The sequence below is a fragment of the Equus asinus genome, chromosome 23, assembly GCF_041296235.1.
Source record: "Equus asinus isolate D_3611 breed Donkey chromosome 23, EquAss-T2T_v2, whole genome shotgun sequence".
Classification (NCBI taxonomy): domain Eukaryota; kingdom Metazoa; phylum Chordata; class Mammalia; order Perissodactyla; family Equidae; genus Equus; species Equus asinus.
This window is the reverse complement of record NC_091812.1, coordinates 23,804,827-23,824,485: the sequence shown is the minus strand read 5'-3', so window position 1 is coordinate 23,824,485 and position 19,659 is coordinate 23,804,827.

The following is a 19,659-nucleotide window of genomic DNA, read 5'->3' as shown; positions in this document are numbered from 1 at the left end:
TGAAGTTTGAGAAACATAAAAATCAGGAAAAAAAATATGAGAAAATCTTTTGCCCTTTTTTTCCACAATAAAAAAGAATACTACTATTAATATACTTCAGAGTAGTTATGGCAGTGGAAAGTGTATGTTGGCAGTGTTTTATTCAGAGGAAGTTTAAAGAATATGGTTTTTACTTTGTGGTTTATTATCCTTATTTGAAATGAAATATAGAAAGGTCCAACGATAATCAGGCAGCTTGCCATTGAGCCTGCAGCGTTTCAAGAACCACAAAGGAAGAATGACTCATTCCCACACACCACTCAACTGCAGCTTCATATCTACCAGTGATTTTTATAACACTTGGGATTTGTTAATAGCTCATTAAGGTGATTTCAACATTTGAACCTCCCATTTACAATCGTTGATATTTCATTGCCCCAAAATGATCAGTTAGCCCAGCCAAACCTTGATTCACGTCCTACCACAAAGGATCTCCATTTCCACTAACTTTTGCTGGTTTGCATTATTCTTAGTGATTGGGTGTTGCATTAACAGGTCCAATTTTCATCTTTACTTGCCCTGATTTTGTCAATAAAGATACGGAGCTAAGGCGACGAATTTGGCAAGAAAGCTAGGATCTGGGCAACATGGAAAGATCCCAGGGATATGTTAAATTACACACAAGACCATGAAGGGCCATGGCCACCCCTTGTCTGAAATCAGACAGATAGGAAAATTGAGACCAAATGCAGTGGGGCTGCATTTCAAATGAAATGGTTTCAAGTCATGCTAATGTCTGGCATCAATTTGAAATTCCTTAAATATAACCACACGATTTTAGTTTTAAACAAGGCCTATCACTTTTAATGATCCAAAAGAAACTTTTGATTGCAGTGCCATAGGGCAATTCAATGAAAGTCTTACAGCATTATATTCTGTATAAAACCAAGGCTTAGGAGGCAATTAAAGATAATCAAGGGTGGATGCTATTAATCACCTATATATCGGTTCAATATCAAAACAGGTTTTTAAAAAAATTAGATAGTCAAAGGAAGGCCTCAAGAAGAATGGAAAGCCTAAGAAACAAAATTAGTTGGGGGCTCATTACTATAATACAGAAAAGAAGAAAACAAATACATATGTAGATATATGAAATTGGCATTATTTATTAAATATAGTATCTGGGCCACATGTTACTTTTAATAATATCATCTTGGATTTATATGGTGATATGCCTCCAGAGAGCCAGAAATTCTCCTTTATATTAAGGAATAAATTATTACCAATATTAGCAATCATGTTTATAGATGAAGATTTTAATGCACAAAAAATGCATAATTTATCCAAGGTCATCAGCTTTAAAGTCAGATAAGAATCCAAGTTTGCTGATTTATAATCAAATGTTCTATTCATTTGATTAAGAGATCTTAACCTGGAGGCAAGAGCTTCAGGGACCTTTGAACATCTTGAAATTAAATGCAAAATGTCATCTATATGTATGTTTTTCTCCCCTGGGGAGAGAATCAGATTATCAAAAGAGGTCATGACATAAAACGTACTAAATACTAGCTTATTCGATTAACCCACTTCCGTACTAGATTTCTCTAAAAAAGAATGATATTCATTTGCATAATAAATTTAAAGTTCAGCCAAAGTTTCTAAATGGTATGCTAGTAGTTGGAATACATTAATGTAGCTTAGTAAATAACTGCAGAGAACAATTTAGATGATGAAGGACTTGCGTCCCTAGTTAACTTTTACATGCCTTGACATTTATTCTTATCACATCACAGAACTCACAGAGGCAAATGTTCCACTTAAACAGTTAAATGTATTTAAATTACCATTCCTGATTTGCAACTTTGGGTACGTAATGAAAAATTCATCTTTTGAACTAAAATTGTTCAAAGCAGGAGGCAATATTTTTCCCCGTAAATGTATAACATGAGATCAGCTGTTTTTTACGTACGAGAACACAACTGAATTTGCTTTCTTTCCCATTTTATCTTTTGGAAATTTTGCCCACACACACGCACAAATACTCTAATTCAGGACATAATAAAGTATTAAATTCATTTTATTTAATTTTCAGAATGGAAATGCCAGTCCATATTTGCATTTTTAATGCTAAAAAGTAAAAGGAAGAAGGAATTTAAATATTGATTTTCATGTGCACATATCGGCAATTTGGATTCGGCTCTAAGTTGAATGTATCGACTTTTTCTCCATTAGAAATTAAAAGATGCAGCCTTTACCTAAAATCTTCATATTTCTTCAAATGGGGCTGTACCAATATAGAGCATCCCAACTGAGAGGTTTGACTGAGTCCTTCAATGCATTTAATAGAACAGCCTGTTTGACAATCTCTCTACAGGCTTAGCCAATCTTTTAGATTCATTTATAGAATTTATAGAATAATATAAGAGCCTTGCCATATTATTCAAAGCAAGAAAGTCACCAGCACTCAGTTGTACTTGGTCTAGCCTAGAAACCACATTTCAGGCCTTCCAAGGACTTCTCAGACTTGGATATAATCTCAGCACCAATTGATTTACAAGCAAACAGCCTGGAATCCATAGGGTCTCCACATTAGCTTATGTCAGAGATCTCTAACAGGTTTCTTCTCAAGACATAGACAGTGTTTTGATGGCCATTTCATGAAGTTTGTCCAGCTTCCCAGAGGAGGGGTAGAATAGGTCTCTGCTTACATATATACAGCTTATCCACGAAGAGACATCAAAGATATGAGGCAAGAGTTTCTTGACCAGCGGAGCACAGGGTTTGTTTCTCACTAGCTGCTGACGGGTTATTTTTACTCCTGCCCCCATCTCACTACTAAGGCAAAATATTTCCAGAAGTACACAGGTCCTTGGCACAGGCACTGGCTTGCTGTTGATAGAGAAGAGAGTTACTTCCAGCCACCCAAAATGATGTGGGTCAGTTTTGTCCCATTGAAGACTCCTGAAAATGAAAACAATCACCTCGATCTGCTTTTCTACAGTGGGACAATGGGGAGGGGTAGTTATCAGCTTAAACAAAGAGTTGAAATTCAATTTCCAATCATTCCGTAAGTGTAAAGATGATCAAGGCTAGGCTTCTTCTTTGAATCTTACGAGCCATGTTAGTTCTGTTCCAAAAGTTTCTCTGCTTTGATAAAGAAGAAAGGCATGGAGCCAGCTACCCATTCGTAAGAATATGCCCCATTTCGATTGCTGAAATCTGTCGCTGATTAAGTAGCACATAGGCCAGTATTTCTTGACTATGCGATCAATGCCTGGACCATAGATATCAATAGAGAGAACAAGGATTACTAATGCCTATGGTCAATGTCAGGAGTAGGGAAGAAATAAAAAGAGCAGTTATAGCCATAGCTTTTCTTAGTGTCTGATCAAGGGATGTTTCACACAAAACAAGGAACAAAAGAAACCCAGAATTGAGGCAGAAAAACTGTTTATTGGTCAAGCTGACTGAAAGGAGGCTCCTGAAATGGAAGTCAGATTTTGCTGTTGCGTTCCTGACAACTGGGCTTTGTCTGTTATATCTTTATTTCAGAGATAGCAAAATGGGTTTCTTTGGTTAAAGACAGTCTCCCTGGAACAAAAAAGACAAATATGTCTGCTTTTGTGCAGGTGGTTGCAGAAAAGACAAACTTTACTCCAATATGGGAATATTTATTTTACAAAGCAAGTAGTTCCCAAAAGACCAAATGGTACTAAACCAATACAGGTAGACAGAGATACGTCTCTGGGTGCAGATGACTTCACCAGGACACCTAATCTATTAATGGCAGCATGAATAAATTGGGGAAGTTGTGTTTGAACAATATAGTCAAATTGAATATTTAAGCCACTCCTTCGCTATAAGTAGGCTCATCCTTGAAAGGCGATGCAATTTTCATTCCAATTAATGGCCACAATCTCTACTACATTTTTTACCTTATCCTTGTAAAATCACCACTTCATCAAACATGTGTAGTTGCTGTTTCCTGAAAACATCTGGAGAGTTGGTGACCCTATTGTTTATGTCATTCCTCTTTCAGGGCATGCTTTTCACCATTTCTCTGTTGATCTCAATTTTTTCCATCCCTATTCTCAGTGAAGTTTTATGAGAATGCTTTAGCCCCCTCTAATTTCTTTCTTGTCCTGCATTCCTATAAGTCAGATTTCTGCTTTAGGCATTTACATACATCCTACTGTTACAAATTTAATTTCCTCCTGCTTTGTTATGAGAAGCGCCCTATATTAGAGTCAGGTGATTGTTTTTCTAGCCTCTAATTTGCCACATAGTATTTCTTTTCTATTGAGCAGGTCGCTTAACCTCTCCAATCTTTACTCTCCTTGTTAGTAAAATGAAAAGAAAAATGTGCTCCTTTCCTAGGAGAGCCGATAAAGTAACAAATAAAGCTTGAAATAAAAGAAATTTATTATCATCTACATTGCAATTTCGGTGTTTCAGTTATTTTTCCATCTGAATTATAAGCATTTTTAGAATAACATTCTAGACTAAATAACATTCCTTTGTGCTTCCTCGACACCTTTATCAAAGTCTATCTTTGCACTTACACCAATGTACGGTATTTTTTATGTCTGTCTCTCACTAAACTAAAAGCTCCCAAAGCTGAACCTGCATTGTATTCAAGAGATTCTTGAATGTCTACTATTTAGCACCTGAAAAAGTATATATTCTACAAACATGGGATAAACTGAACCAAAGTACTATACATATCTTCATCACATGGCACAATTCTTTGCATGTAGTTGATGTAAGTTGCTTTTTTGTTGAGTAATTAAACTAGAAATCATTCATTACCTGTTTATCTTAGAATTTCTTGCTCGGATCAGTTCATCAACACATGTGGTAAGCGGCAAAACAACTCTTTACAACAAATCAAGTACTTTGAAGACAATGAGAAAGTCTATGTCTACATAAATGAAACACACAATATACACAATTATAAAATATCCTAAAGGGCATGCCAATGCAAATCATCAATATATAAAAGAGAGCCAATACCTAGAAGTAGTTCAAACTCATGGGCAATATTTAAGCTGTTACCGAAATATGAAAGTTGTTATAATGGCTTCTTTGCTGAGAGTTTGCATCTTTGAATGTAGAAGTAATCCATTACAGATGGTTTTCTGCATAAACGTGGTTAAGAGTGTGAGACTGAAGGATACCGTCCAACAAATTTATTGATGCTTAAATATTATGATATCCAATAGGAACAAAGGGACCACTTTTGCCGTTTAAAACTGTCCAAGTTTCTGTCTTTCTTCTAGTAACCAGTCTCAAATTCTGAGGGGAAAATGGATTCCTTTTTATTTACCACAAAAGTCGTACACAAATTTCTTTGGAATCTTCCATATGTCTCCCACATGTAACATCCCCTTTTACGGAACTCTCTCCACCTTAGAAAGGGTGCTATCAATTCCTCTTTAACTAGTTCCGCAACTCTAATTTCTCCCCTTGTTGGCTACTACACTCCATTATTCATGAATTGTCTCCAAGCCCAATTAGATATGAAGCCAGGTAGGATGAGGAAAATGCCTGTTTTGGTGGTCCTAAGAAATATGATATATGTAATAGGAATAGAGCCCCATTCTCCAGCTCCTTTCTTTTCTCTCTGGGCACCTTCACAGATCACCCTTACACCTCAGTGTCCTACGATCTTAAAAACAAACATAGCACAGCCCATAGAAACCCTTAGTTCTACTTTGGTTTAGCAAATAAAAAAGAACAACCTCAGGTTTCTGGCCTGGCACTTTTAAGGAGTTTGGAAGTTATCACTCCCGTTCACACAACAAGAAAAAATCTGAACAAATGAAAGTCAACAGCTTTTCTCAGACCCACCAGAGAACTGAAATCACAAGCCAAATCGATGCCCCCAAATTTGGAGAGGCAGATGGGGGGACACAGAGAATGACGACTTACCAGAGCAGGAACACATGAGCAGAAGCCTCCAGGGAACCAGAATCAAGGTAAGAATCTCTAAGCTGTAATTAACAAAATACTGGAGGCTCAGCGTGGACAAGTGTCAGTTAAAAACTCCAGGGGGCCCAGACTTAGGGAGGTTCCCACAGTTTCGTGAGTTTTACCTCCAAACCATTCCAGGTTCTCACAATAAGGATCAGAGAAAAGTTCCTTAGCGCCTATGGTAGGAGGAGGGAAAAATTAGCTATTTTGAAACACAACCAGAGCATTCCATTTTGTTTTGACAAGGCTTGTCCTCTAAAAGACTGTTTTCCCAGAGCCTACCAGACTAGAGTTTTACCAGAACCTAACCCACCTAGGGGGAGGGGAATAACCAACTGGCCTTCCATGTGAAATAGGCAAATACTTAACGCCAGCCCCCTCTAACATCCCTGGCTTATGTAAGTGAGAGTGGGGAGTTTAGGGGTGGGGGACTGAGAACCGCTAGTAAAGATCACAGCCCAGGGGCACAAGAGCACTCTAAGACAAGGCTATAGACGCTTCCCCTCCCCCATACCTCAACAACACATCACTAAAGACCTGCTCAACCCAGTTCCTTTTACCCGGTATATCACGTCTGGCATTCAACCAAAAATTGTAAGGCATACTAAAAGATAAAAAACACAGTTTGAAGAAGCAGAGCAAGCATCAGAATTAGACTCTGAAATAACAGAGATGTTGGAATTATCGGACTGGGAGTTTAATATAACTATGAATAATAATAAGAGACAACAACTATTTTCTTCTTCTTAATTGATGTAAAAGATAACAGTTTGTTTAAAAAATAATAGCAACAATGTATTCAGTAATTCTAACCTTTGGATAAATGAAATGAATGACAGCCAAGATATAAGGGACAGGAGACAGGAACTAGGAATACCTTATCAGATATGTCCACTACCCATGTGGCTTTATAATGTTATTTGAAAGAGGAATTGGATTAGCTGTTAATGCATATTTCAAACTTTAAATCAACCACTAAAAAAAGCCAAAAGAGAAGTGTGATTGATACGCTGAGAAAAGAGAAAAAGTGAAATCATATAGAATGTTCAATTAAAACCACAAAGGCACAAAAAAGGAAAAGAAAAAAAATAGAAGCAAAGAACAAGGGTAATGAGGAGAAAACAGTAATTAGTTACAAAGAGATGTGATATATATGTAACGGGAATACATCAAAAGGAGAAGAAAGAGAGAAAAAAACAGAAGACATATTCTTGAATTTGAAGGATAAAACTTTTGCGATGACTAATTCCCCAAAACTGATCCATAGATATAACAGTCAACCCTGGCATTTTTCTAGAAATCGACAAGCTGATTCTAAAATTTATACAGAAAGGTAAGGGAACAAGACCAGCCAAACAATACTGAAAAAGAATAAAGTTGGAGAACCCAGACAGAGTAAATGATTTCAAGATTTACTGTATTCCAACCTTTCTAATTTGTTTTTCTTTTTCCTTCTTTTTCTTTTTTGTTCACTGGACAGACTCTCTAGCACAATGTTGAATAGATGTAATGAGAGCAGGCATCCTTACCATGTTCCCAATTTGGGGGAGAAGGTATTCCATCTTCCACATAAAGTGTGAGGCTAATTGCAGGTATTTTGTAGACGCCTTTTATCAGATACATGAAGTTCCCTTTTTTTCCCAGTTTGCTAAGAATTTTTATCATGAATTCATGCTGAATTTTGTCAAATGTTTTTTCTCTATTAAGATAATCGTATGTATTTTTTCTCTCTTGATAGAGTAAATTTCATTGATTGATTTACAAATTAGAAATATTAAGCCAGTTTTGCATTCTGAGAAAAAGCTTACTTGATCATAACATATTATTATTTGTATATTGATGATTTCAATTTGTTAATATTTTCTTGACAATTTTTGTATATGTTTTCACAAGGGATATTGGTCTGTTATTTTCTGACAAAGCCTTCATCTTAGTTTTGATAACAGAATAACACTGGCTTCATAAAATGTTTCTTCTATTTTCACAATAGTCTGTGTAAAATCTGTACTATTTCTTCCTTAAATGCTTGGTAGAAATCATCAGTAAAGCCCTCTAGATGTGAATTTTCCTTTTGGAAGATTTTAAACTACAAATTCAATTTTCTTTAATAGATATGAAACTATTCAGGACTGAGGTTTGGTAATTTGCGCTTTTGAAGGAATTTGTCTATATCACATAAATTGTTGAATTTATTGTCATAAAAGTTTTCATAATACGCTCTTATCACCTTTTTTTTGAGGAAGATTAGCTCTGAGCTAACTACTGCCAATCCTCCTCTTTTTGCTGAGGAAGACTGGCCCTGAGCTAACATCCATGTCCATCTTCCTCTACTTTATATGTGGGACGCCTACCAGAGCTTGGCTTTTGCCATGCGATGCCATGTCCACACTCAGGATCCAAACCTGCAAACCCCAGGCAGCCAAGAAGCAGAACGTGCAAACTTAACCACTGCACCACTAGGCCAACCCTCACCTTTTAAAATATCTGTAGGGTCTGTTGTGATTGCTTCATTTTCATTGCTGATATTGGTTATTTGTGTCTTCCCTCTTTCTTCTTGGTAAGCCTGAGGAGAGTTTTACTAATTTATTGATTTTTTTTTTAAAGAACCAGCTTTTAGTTTTATTGATTTTCTGTATTGTTTTTCTCTTTCAATTGTATCAATGAGTTATTTAGAAGTGTCTTCATTAATTTTCACATATTTGGGGATTTTTCCAGATGTCATTTTGTTATTGAATTTTAATTCAATTCCTTTATGGTCAAATATCATACTAGGTATGATTTCAATTTCTGTAAATTTATTGCAATTTTTTTATGGCTCAGAATGTAGTCTGTCTTGGTGGATGTTTCATGTACACTTGAAATGACCGTGTATTTTGCTGGTGTTTTTTAAAGTGTTCTTGAAATGTCAGTTAGGTCAGATTGGTTGACAGTTTATTAAGGTTGAGTTATGTTGAGATCTTCCATGTTCTCACTCATTTTCTTTTGTACTTTATTGATTATTGAGAATTCTCTAACCCTATTTCCCTTTGCAGTTTGATCGTTTTCTGTTTTGTGAAAAAGCCCTCTTGTTAGATACAAACTCATTTAGTATTGTCACATTTTCTTAGTTATTTGACCACTTTATTGATGTTTAATGCTTTTATTTATTCTGGTAGTATTTTTTGTTGTGAATTTTAGTTTGCATTATATTAATATAACCCCTATATCTTTCTTTTGATTAGTCTTTGCATAGTACATCTTTTATCATATATTTACTTTAACATGTGTATGCTTTTATATTTAAAGTGGTTTTCTTTTACACATCTTATAGTTGGGTCTTGCATTTTATCCAATTTGAGAAGCTCAGCCTTTTAATTTCATCATTAGATAATTTATATTTATTGATGTAGTCAGGTATAAATCTACTATCTTTAAACTATTTTCTATTAGTTCTAGCTGTCCATTGTTCCTTTCATTCCTCTTTTTCTGCCTTCTTTATTATTAAATGAATGTTCTTTTATTCTATTTTTTTGCTTGTTTTTTTTTGTTTTTTGTTTTTTGTTTTTGAGGAGGATTAGCCCTCAGCTAACTACTGCCAGTCCTCCTCTTTTTGCTGAGGAAGCCTGGCTCTGAGCTAACATCCGTGCCCATCTTCCTCTAGTTTATACGTGGGACGCCTACCACAGCATGGCTGCCAAGCAGTGCCATGTCCGCACCCGGGATCCGAACCAGCGAACCCCGGGCCGCCGAGAAGCGGAACGTGCGAACTTAACCGCTGCGCCACCGGGCCGGCCCCCTCTTTTATTCTATTTTTATCTCCATTCTTGGCTCTTTATTTATGCTTATTTTAAGTCAATAGTTGCTATAGGGTTTACAATATATATCATCTACTGTCTTTTTTCATGTCTAGTAAAAAAAAAAATCTCAAAATTCCCAATTTATCACTATCTTCTTTTGAACTAATGTTTTCACATTTTCATATTTTTCCTTATTTTTGCTACTGCAAGTGGAATCATTTTCCTCTATTATATCTATTAAGCAGCAACAATGATAATTAATTTACTAACAAACTAGCATCCACTACATGCCAAATAGCAATTTGTTCATTTCCTCTTGTTCACTAACTAGCTACTATTTTTGTTTCATATTTTATTGTATTTGCCAGTACCTCCAGAAAAAGAAAAACAATGGTTTAAAAAAATGTCACTTATTCTTGATTTTATAGGGAATGTTTCTATGTTCTTATCTTCAGTTTATTAAAATTTTTTAGCAGTAATAAACACGTGTATTTTAGTGAATGTGTGGATAAAGTTTTCTGATTTCTCCTTTTATCTGTTTTTTAAACCTATTGTAATTATATATTGCATTATTATGGAAACCAACAAAAATTTCTAAAGAGAAGAAAAATTGTTGGGGATAAGTAAAATAAACATTCTCTAACTGAATGAAAAAATTCATATTCACCTATGAATATAATGGCATGTGATTTGAACATTCTTTCCAGTGACAAATTCAATCAATAATAACATTCAATAAATTTTTACTAACTACTGAAGTAGGCAAGAGGGTTTGTACAATTCATAATGACTAACATTATCTTCCATATGTCAAGTGCTGAAAAGACAGAAGAATTTTACCCAATGTCCAACTGGTGGCATTATATTACTGCAATCTGTTCTATAACCAAATCCAAAAGTTGATTTGATAATTTTAGTGAAGTACAGGGCTGAGTCCAGAACATAATCTAATCAAACACACTTTAAATTCTTTGTTGTAATGCAGCCAATGTATTACCATGTAGCATCTAATCCATCTGAAAGGTTAAATGACAGATTCTTAGAATACAACTAAATCTTCGAGACACCAGAAGCTCTATGAGTTAGGGAAGCTCGTGTGACTTCTTACTTAGCAAAGGAGTCTCCATGATCTTGTCTTCTAAGTATCCATCAACATGAGGCAATCTTTTATATAGCACCAATAAGAATGAGTGGATGTGAGAATGATACTTAAATTAAAAACTAAGCAGATGATAACACTTCATTAGTTTCTTCTTCCTCCAACTGATTCAAGAAGATCAAAAGAATTGGGCATGTTGAATGCATTTTAGTATACAGACATTCTCTAATTGTATTACGAGCTCATCTCTCTATCAAGATTGATAGCTTCCTGAAGGGCAGCCATATAGATATAGATACAGATATAGATAGATATAGATCCGTCTGTGTGTGTATATATATACTTGTGTGTATACATAGTATACAGAGATATACTTATAAGTACACACAAATATATTTTTTTCTAATAACTAAATGACTAAAAATTAATGATAGAACCCCAAGGATAAAACAGAGCTATGTAGATAGATCCCAAACCAAATTTCTACATAAATATTCCAGTTATTCTCTAAGGCTGCACTATACAATACTGGGGCTACTAGCCGCAGATTAGACAAAATTTAAAATTCATTTCCTTATTCAAACTAGCCACATTTCAAGTGCTCAATAGCACATGTAATTAGTGGCTAACATCTTGGACAGCACAGTTATAGAACACTTTCATCTTCACAGAAAGTTCTATTGGACAGCACTGCTCTAAGGAGTACGAATAGTCCTCCTTCATTAGTCAACCAGAAGAAATTCAACAAAAGTGTTACAACATTTCAGATTCTTCTCCACATAGCTCTGACCAGAAAGACTTAAGTGTTACTACACAGAGGGCCTTCAGCCACAGGACAATGGATTTTTCATAATATTCGGTGCAAAATGTTAAAGCAACGATGCCCCTGTGCCACTTCTGTATTATGACTCCCAAAGGAATGTTTAATGATGCTCAAATGGAAAATTCATGGTGCTCCAAAGAGGGAAGATCAATTTTTGCTTACATATTAAATAGGCGGTAACACTTCAGATGAAAAGAACTTCAGAGTTCCATGTAATCACCAGAGCAAGGGCAACACACACTGAGCAGAAATAATGCACTTGTCAATGAGAACAAGAGCTGAAACACCACTGGACAATAGCCAGCAGAGCTTATTGGAGAGAAGCTAAATCATGCACAAACATAAATTAATTAAGACACATTGGTTGAAAACAATACTTTTAGCAAGTACATAACAATACATACAAACATATATACATAGGATTTAGTAACACAGCCCTAAAGAAAGAAGTGGTCACCGAAAAGCAGAAGATGTCCCTTGAAACAAACAGCACATAGGATACAATAAAAATATCCAGCAGTGTTTTTTTTTTTAAGTTATATGGTTTAAGGTTAATCACCTTTTTCTTAATAAGTAAAGATGGCAAATTGATGGTTCTCTCTTGGGCTCCACTAGAGGTTGGTTCCAAGACCGCGGTGGATACCAAAATCTGCAGATGCTCAAGTCCATTATATAAAATGGTGTAGTATTTGCATATAACCTACACACATTCTCCAGTATACCATAAATCTCCTCTAAACTACTCACAATACCTAGCACAATGCAAATGCTATGTAAATAGTTGTTATACTGTATTGTTTAGAGAATAATGACAAGAAAATAAAGTCTGTACATGTTTAGTACAGACACAATCATCACAAGCCTATAATCCGTGGTTGACTGAATCCATGGGCACAGAACCCGTGGATACGGAGGGCCAACTGTATTATACGTTTTTACTTAGGGTGAGATATGTTATTTGTAAAGATTGTATTCTTTCATTTTCAAAGTACATTTTTTTATAATTTTCAAACACTCCTAAGTTAAAGAATATCTAGTTATTATCATCTAAAAAGACCAGCGTGGATACAATCTACCTGTCTATAAGAGTCAAAATTCTTGTTTCCAGAGGAGAAAAACCAAGCCAAAGATTTTCCATGCTTTATAGAATTCTGGTGAGGCTTATTTCTGTGTGTTTGTGTATGTGCGTGTGTGTGCGTATTTGTGTGTGTGTTATACATTACAATCACATAGATTTCTCTACAGACTGTGAAGACATCATCCACCTTTACTTTGGTTGAACTGAGAAGCAGGTCAAACTTTCAGAAAGAGACTAAATCTGCTGATATTTCTTTTGGCAGTGATGAGAATTACCATTATACATAGGTTCCTCTCAAGATGTAAATCTTTAAAAAGTACATCAGATGATGTCACCCCATATTATGCTCAGGAAAACATTGAAATCCCCTTGCTTATTTCTAGCTTGTGATTGTGCCACGGTAGAATGTAGACGATAAAAGGAGACCAAAAACATCAAAGGTAAGCCACATTCACTCCCATTAGCTGAAAAATCATTTGACGTTGTTATTTATCATATATGATGCTAGTAAGACCAATTCCAATACAAGAGTAAGTTCAAAATATAAATAGGGTAAGAACTTAAATGTTAGGTGCATGAATTTGTAAAACATTTCATGCACATTCAACATTCTGACAGTTATCAAATGAACCCAAGAATGGGGTATAGTGTCATTCAATGCCCTTTCCGGTGGGTAAGATTTAATACCCGTGCAAATTTTATTCCTTCTTATTCACTCCCCTCTGCAGCTGTATTCTTGGCGCTGACTTCTTCCTCCTTCTGAGGTTAGACAGTATAATTTAAAGCATGGCTCTCTCCTCATTCCCTACAGTAATTAGTCTGCCTTGCTCAGGAAAGTTGCTTGCCAAGGAACATTTTAATTGGGCACTTGTTTCTCCAACTAACTATAAGTCAAGGTTGGTGGCCCTAAAGTTTGGTGCGGAAACATCCAGATGACCCAATATCATTGGATCTAGGTCTGGCTGGAAATTTTAATTTCTTTTAATGGCTGTTGAATGAACTTAGTTCTGTATAATGAAAAGATTTATCTATTATCTTAGAGTTGTTACAGTCTACTTCCGGTGTCCACTCACATCTCGCAGTAATTATGAAAACCTTCACAGTGATCCCGGATCCCAGACTCTTGTAACATTAGGGTTTTACAGGGTGTAGTTACCTTCTCTGACAGAGTTTGTTTTTTTTTTTTTTAACACTGAGGCTATTTCACCAAAAGCTTACAAAAGTGAATGGGCCTTTATGTGAATGCGTATAATTTATTAACAGTAGCAGCAACACCTTCAAAGCATCTATACACATATATTGTATTAGGCGCCATACACATAGGAGATTTGATGTGCAATAATTACAATTGCAAATTGTAGCAATTTGCAGCTTAAGAAAATATACCTATACACTGTTAGTTAAGAAAATGCACATTTTTATTCACCTACAATCAGCTGTGCTCGGACTTGGCACTTAGAACAACGTGATTCCCTCTTTGAGGACTTTCTGCACTGAAGACTTGAGAAGAAGCTGCAACCTGAGGCGACAGAGAATAGTGGAGAAAATGCATTGACTTTGGAACTAAATAGAAGTAAGTTTCAATGGTGCCTCTGCCACTTAGTGACTGTGTGACACTGAGGAGGTGTCTTAACTTTGTTGAGCCCTTTTCCTTATCTGTAAAATAGCAATGCAAAGTCCTACTTCACATACTTTGTAAGGAGAAGGGAGATCCCATATGTGTGTCATGACAGAAATAGAGCAGGGCCTCTAGTAAACAGCATATGGCTGCCCTTGTTATTTTTTTAAAGTAGCAATCAACAGACATACCCACACCCAAGTCCTTTTCCCAAACGTCTGTGTGGCAACACCTCCGAACTCTTCTAGACACAGAGTAGCATTCTGCTGACCTTGCTCTTACTGAGTGGTACGCACAATGTGTGTTTAATAAATATTTGCAAAGATCTGCTTCCTGATCTAAACATGGATCTCTGCTTTTGAAGTCAAAGAGGATTCTTCAAGTGAGCAAGATTTAAAAAATTTTTAGCGGTTATCTTCTACAATCCTCACATTCTAACTTACATTACATGAAAACAGTGGAATCCGTTGTACATAATAATATATTCTTTTTACATGGCCTTATCGTGGTTTCCTAAATCTAGCAGATCCACTGTTTTGTAAAGGATGAAAAATACGTGTGCAACCATGCTCATACATATTCACAGACCAAACTTCCCAATGATTTTATCTTTAATTTATGGTGCAGATTTTTGTCCTATTTTTCTCATTTCTTATTATACGCAAAAGAGGGCTTGCATTACAAAGCCTATATCATTCTTTTAAATGCATTGAAATTTCCATTTGTATTTCCTTCGCATTTTTTTTTTTTTTTTTTTACATTAGACAAATCCTCCCACATCAGAACTCAGAACAGGAGAATCCTCCTATAATGCCTTTGGAATAGTATCACTTCACAGAATGAATTCAACCTGAGCACAAAGCTAATTTTTATCTGAGCCCGCTCCTTTGCAAGCAAAATGGGACTATAGAATGAGATAAGAAACGTTAGTTCTTTATCGCTCATGTAACAAATCTCTTAATAATACAGAATGGCAAGTTAGTTATTTCTAGTGACAATATTAGGACAGTAATGAGAAAAGAAAAGCATTATATATTCATTCTCCTGACAGGTATTACAATAAGATTGCGGACAGACAAAAAAATTAATCAGTTACACTTGGCCAACAGGGAAATAGGAATGATAAGATGTCTTGGAAATGGGAACAAAAAAATCCACGGTGCTGGAACAAGTTCAATTCCTGTCCACTTCAGGAGAATCTTACCGAGCTCCCATCAGAATCTACTTAAATCCCTGTTCCTGGCTCTCAAAGTGTCTTCCAGTGACTGCCACCTCAGTGAAAAGAGTCTCTACCAGTTATCCTTCCCCAACTGGCCCCGCAATACGACCCCAGGGCACAGGTTCCCTCTACCTCCTGGACCAACTCTCCTATCAGCAGTCCCAGAATTAAAGCAAAGGAAACGGCCTGTGGTGGGAAAGGAAGGATTCCCACATACGGAACAGAACCTGGGGGACTTCCTCATCATCATTTCAGGCAATTCATTATGTGGGCTTCCTAATTACAGTAGTCCCCCCTTATCTGCAGGGATACCTTCCAAGGTCCTCAGGGGATGCCCGGAACAGCAGAGAGTACCGAAACCTAGCTGTACTATCTTCTTTCCTATACATACATACCTGTAGAGTTTAATTTATAAATCAGTCACAGTAAGAGGTTAACAACAATAACTGATAATAAAATAGAACAATTACAACAACATACTTTAATAAAAGTTACCATCGATTTTAGAAACCTCAGTATATATGTTTTTCCTTATTCAGTGGAGAGCTTTCCTCTTTTCACTTAAAGAAAGTACTTTACAGCTTCTCTTTGGCATATTTGAATTGCCAGCATCACTACTCTTGCACTTTGGGGCCATTATTAAGTAAAATAAGGGTTACTTGAACCCAAGGACTGTGATACCGCAGCAGTAGTGGATACAGCGTGCCTGTGCTGAACAAAGGGATGATTCATGTCCCAGGAGGGACAGAGCAGGACGGTGTAGATTTTGTCATGCTACTCAGAATGGTGCACAATTTAAAACTTATGAGGGGCCGGCCCCATGGCGCATCAGTTAAGTGCGCACATCCTGCTTCAGTGGCCCGGTGTTTGCTGGTTCAGATCCGGGGTGCGGACATGGCACCGCTTGGCAAGCCATGCTGTGGTAGGCATCCCACATATAAAGTAGAGGAAGATGGGCACGGATGTTAGCTCAGGGCCAGTCTTCCTCAAAAAAACAAAAAAACTTATAAGTTGTTTATTTCCAAAATTTTCCATTTAATATTTTTGGACCATGGTTGACCTTGAGTAACTAAAACCTTGGACAGCCAAACCGCAGATAAGGGGGGACTATTATACAATGAGAGAAAATATTTTGGTGAATTAGACTACTTTTAGTGGAGACTAGGTGTTTATTCATCAGTGAAAATGCAATTATCAAAGAATACAAAATTACAGCTATGGGTTGCTGTTTATTTTTATGCTTAAAAAACTGAGCTAGTGACTTATTTGTGATGGCTTTAGGAATTCCGAGAATATTATATTACCTGGATGAATAGAAAGTCTTTTTTTGTGAACTTTCCGAATGGTGTTTTGAATTTTACAACATTTAACATACATTCTTATATTTTTATAATAATTTTGATTTTTTGTCCTTTTTAACTGGGTCTTCATAAAGAGGGGATAATGGAAGAATGACATGATAATCAAAAATAATTGTGTGAATATAGCGTAGGGCTCTGAGAAGTGTTCTAAATTGAACTTTTTGTGAAACGAAAAGAAAGAATTAACAACATCACCAAAGAAAGAAAATAACCACAACAGGGGAAGACGTATGAAGCAGGTCAGTTTGAGAAGCAAAGTCTCTGTTTTCGCCAGAAACAGAAACAAAAGAGAATGGAAGTGTTTTAGTCAAAACTTGCATTTGTCTGGGTTCTGTCTTTTACTGTTATTGTCCGCAGAATAAGGGTTGCTTTTGTGCTACAAAATGGCCTCAAATTTCCCAGTGTCCCCCAGGGTGGTGGTGGTGGGATTTCCTTCTCTTCTGATTCATACAGTGCTGAGTTAAGAAGAAACTGATGTGGAGGACCACAGACACTGGAGGTTATTTAAGTGAAGCCCCAGATCAATAGCATCAACATCTCCAGGGAATCTCTTAGAAATGCTGCTGAGTCAGAAGCTCTGGGGTGGAGCCCAGCAGTCAGGGTCAGCAAGCCCTCCAGGTGATTTTGATGCTTGCCAAACTTTGGGAACCGCTGATCCAAGGCAGCGAGAACATGGATCAGGGAAACATGTAAAATCACCAGGTAACAGTTGTGTGTGCTGTCCTTCTGAGTTCTTATCTAAATACAACATGCGGCAACATAATAATGAATGTACCGTGGGTACTGATTTTTGGTATTCTTGAAAGAAATCTGAACTTATCAAAGAAAAAAATATTTTAAAAGTTGGAAAGTAAAGTAATTCACACAGTTTGATGAGAAAATACACGGTATTGGTGGACCACTGTTGCATATAAAAAGTATACTTAGCAGCTTAGTTTTTTTAAAAAACTTTATGAATTGGGATTCTTTTAACTTGCAGCAAGATATAAAAAGATATAATTGAGTCAGAATTGGTTTTAAAATATCAAGGTGGACTCCTAACTGTGAGGAGGTCGTGTGACGTGTATCTACAATAGCACATACCACTTCTGTGATGACCTTCCATGCAGTCGTCAAGGCATCGCATCTTCGCACTTTATTCCATTTGAAGGAGCCACTGTTTTCAGTGATAATGGACCATAGGGTGGCGCTAAGTAAAAGCAATATCACCTGGAACGTTTTGTGGTCAAAGTAAGTATGCTTCTAAAAGTGATCATCAAAGAGTTCACCTCAAAGTCCACTTAAAAGCTTAGTCATGATCTGTCTCAAAATGCTTATATAAGTTGATGATGTTATTGTCTGTTGGAACACAGTGAGTTAAAAGAGCCGTAAGTCCGGGGTTTGTACAAAAATGGGCATAGGTAACAGTAAGTGTGTACATGAGTTTCCACTAGTGTTCACAGGACAATGTTACATATTTATCAATTTAAAGTATTTCTTTTTCAAATTAGGTATATCCAAAACTGTAATTATAATCAACACCTGAGTTATCCATGACAGATTGTAGACAGGTCTAGAGAAGATAGATTTAGAACAATGTCTTAGTCTGTTCAGGCTGCTATAAGAGATTGCCATAAATGGTGGTTATATTTATTCTCACAGTTCTGGAGGCTAGGAAGTTCAAGATCATGACACCGGCAGGTTTAGTGTTTGGTGAGAGTCCACTTCCTCACAGATGGCAACTTCTCCCTATGTCCTCACATGGTGGAATGGGCAAGGGGCCTCTCTGGGGTCTCTTGTGGAAGGGCACTAATTTCATTCTTAAGGGGTCTGCCCTCATGACCTAGTCACCTCCCAAAGTCTCCATCTGCCGCTACCATCACCGTGGGGGTTAGCATTTCAATATATGAATTGAGGGGGACACGAATATTCAGACCACAGCAATAATTCTTTAAGAAATCTATTGTCTGATTTATTTTCACGTGGAACAGTGACTAAAGTATTGATAAGAATGGTAGTATATTGCATTAAAATAGAGAAAATAATATGTATATTATATATATATATATATCTTATAAGTGATTCGTAATGTAAAATTAGGTAGTTGTGTATGCCTGGGATTGTTTTGTTAGTTATATTTTACTGGGAAATAGAACACTATCAAATCAATGTAATTAGGCTAAACATGGAATGGGCAGAAGGCATATGCTTGGGGCTGAGAGGTATTTGGTCACACAGGTGTGACATAGAGGAAGAGAGGAATGTTAACACGTTCGCAACCATTAGAGAGAATGAGAAACTGCAAGGGAGTTTTAAAAACGTGTGCGGAACACAAGACTGAAGCCATATGGGAAAGCATTTGTGGATAAAAGCATGCAAAATCAACAAGTTCTCAGTTATATTCTTCACCAGTTGTATCTTCACCAAAACATACTGTCTGCCTTACAACTGCTCTCTTCATTGCACTCATGTTCCTTTTCGACAGTAGAGAGATTTGACCCCAAGAGACTAAGATAAGGGGATGCAAGAGTCTCTCCATAGATTCATAATTTTAGATATGGATGGATATAAATTCCTTTCTATCAGGATTTTTTTCCTAAGAAAGAAAGCATTTCTTTAAATGGAAGGGCTAATCATTTCAGAGCTCCATCTCCACTCGAAAGGCCACTTATTTATGAATGGGTTATGGGAATGCCTTTAATTGACATTATCAGGTTCTATTTTCAATGGATTGGAAAAAATGATAGACACGTT